This window comes from Suncus etruscus, chromosome 3 (genome assembly GCF_024139225.1).
Source record: "Suncus etruscus isolate mSunEtr1 chromosome 3, mSunEtr1.pri.cur, whole genome shotgun sequence".
Taxonomy (NCBI): Eukaryota; Metazoa; Chordata; class Mammalia; order Eulipotyphla; family Soricidae; genus Suncus; species Suncus etruscus.
This window is the reverse complement of record NC_064850.1, coordinates 88,549,600-88,552,253: the sequence shown is the minus strand read 5'-3', so window position 1 is coordinate 88,552,253 and position 2,654 is coordinate 88,549,600. Positions and strand designations below refer to the sequence as shown.

Below are 2,654 nucleotides of genomic sequence, written 5' to 3'. Positions count from 1 at the left end.
AAGGATCATTAGAAGTACCCTATCAGATCACTATGCAATAGAGGTCAAAATTGACTTCAAGAAGAAACAATGGAGAAAAACTAATACCTGGAGATTAAACAACATGCTGCTCAACAACAGCTGGATTAAAGAACAACTCAAGGAAGACATAAAAAGATTCCTTGAGACAAATGATAATGAAGATACAACTTGTCAAAAATTTGTGGGACACAGAAAAAGCAGTAATTAGGGGGAAACTCATAGCAATACAGGCCTATGTCAAGAAACAGGAAAATAACAAAATCAACAGTTTAAACGATCACCTCAAGGAATTGAAACAACAGCAGCAGAGAAATCCAACCACAACCAGAAGGCAAGAAATAATAAAAACCAGAGCAGAAATAAGCAACATAGAAACTAAGAAAACAATTCAAAAAATCAATGAGACCAGGAGTTGGTTTTTTGAAAAAATAAACAAGATAGACACACCACTGGCAAAACTCACCAAAAAAAGGAGGGAAAACACCCAAATCAGTAGGATCACAAATGAAAGGGGAGAGATTACAACAGAACCCCAAGAAATACAACATCTCATGAGATCATATTATGAACAACTATACTCAGTTAGGCTAGAAAACCCAGTAGAAATCGACAGATTCCTAGAAAAAATACCATCTTCCGAGACTGGAAAAGGAAAAACTAGAAAGCCTAAATAGACCAATCACCTCAGAGGAAATTGAAGATGTAATTAAAAAACTCCCTAAGAACAAAAGTCTAGGCCCAGATGGATTTACAGGTGAATTCTACCAAACATTTCGAGAAGACCTACTACCCCTTTTCCATAGGCTCTTCCAAACCATAGAAAAACAGGAATCCTCCCCAATTCCTTTTATGAGGCTAATATCACACTCATTTACAAAGATGGCAAAGACACCACCAAGAAAGAAAACTACAGACCAATCTCACTAATGAACATAGATGCAAAGATACTCAACAAAATCTTAGCAAACCATATCCAGCACTTCATTAAAAAGATCATACATCATGACCAAGTGGGTTTTATACCAGGAATGCAAGGTTGGTTCAACATACACAAATCAATAAACATTATACATAACATCAACAACAAGAAAGACATCAACCACATGATCGTGCTCCCTTCAGCAGCACATATACTAAAATTGGAACGATACAGAGAAGATTAGCATGGCTCCTGCGCAAAGATGACATGCAAATTCGTGAAGCGTTCCATATTTAAAAAAAAACACACATGATCATATCAATTAATGCAGAGAAGGCGTTTGACAAAATCCACACCCTTTCATGTTAAAGACACTCAGCAAAATAGAGTTAGAAGGGACCTTCCTCAAGATAGTTACAGCTATCTATGAAAAACCTACAACCAACATTATACTTAATGGTGAGAAACTAGAAGCATTCTAACTAAGGTCAGGAACTAAGCAAGGCTGTCCACTCTCTCCACTCTTATTCAATATAACCTTAGAAGTCCTAGCAATAGCAATCCGACAAGAGAAGGGAATCAAATGAATTCAAATTGGGAAAGAGGAACACAAACTATCTCTATTTGCAGATGATATGATGATATACATAGAAAACCCTAAAGAGTCCACAGTAAAACTCCTAGAAACAATTAACCAATACAGCAAAGTGGCTGGATACAAAGTCAATACACAAAAGACAGTAGCGTTTCTATATACAAACAACGAAGTCGAGGAGAGAGAGATTAAAAATACAGTAATAAAAAATACTAATACAATAATAAAAAATAGTATCAAAAAATATAAAGTATCTAGGAATCAACCTACAAGGGAAGTGAAAGACCTATACCAGGGAAACTTCAAAACAATTCAGAAAAAAATTGAAGAGGATCTAAAGAAATGGAAGAACATTCCATGCTCATGGATAGGTAGAATTAACAGTCAAAATGACTATCCTACCCAAACTACTATATAGATTTAATGCAATTCCTATCCAAATTCAGACACCATTCTTTAAAGAAATAGAACAATCAATCACAAAATTCATCTGGAACCACAAAAGACCCAGGATAGCCAAACACATACTGAAAAACAAGAAACTGGGTGGCATCTCCTTACCTAACTTGAAACTATACTATAAAGCCATAGTGATCAAAACAGCATGGTACTGGAACAGAGACAGGACCTCAGACCAGTGGGTCAGAACAGAATTCCCAGACATAATCCCCCATATATACAGCCAACTAATATTTGATAAATGAGGCAAGAACTTGAAATGGAACAAAGAAAGCCTATTCAACAAATGGTGTTGGTACAACTAGAAAACCACATGTACGAAAGTGAAAATTGACCCATACCTCACTCCTTATACAAAAGTCAACTCAAAATGGATCAAAGACCTTGAAATCAGACCCAAATCTATAAAGTTTATCTAGAATAAAATAGGCAGAACACTCAAAGACCTATATATCAAAAAGGTCTTCGAGAATGGAGCACCAATGGCAAGAACTTTAGCAGCAAACAAAACAAAACTACAAAGCTTCTGCATGGTGAAAGAAACCTTACTTAATGCAAGAAGACAGTTAACAGAATGGGAAAATATCTTTTCACTCAACATATTAGATAAAGGGCTGATATCTAGAACATACAAAGCACTCAGAAAGCTGAGCCCCCCAA

The 2,654-nt window shown here is 35.9% G+C and overlaps 1 non-coding gene across 1 annotated transcript; it reads left to right on the top strand.

The window, feature by feature from the left end:
* The first annotated feature begins 1,130 nt into the window (after positions 1–1,130).
* Positions 1,131–1,237, top strand: LOC126005756 (U6 spliceosomal RNA). The gene has a single exon (XR_007494792.1). It is a non-coding gene; the product is annotated as a U6 spliceosomal RNA (small nuclear RNA).
* Positions 1,238–2,654: the final 1,417 nt, after the last annotated feature.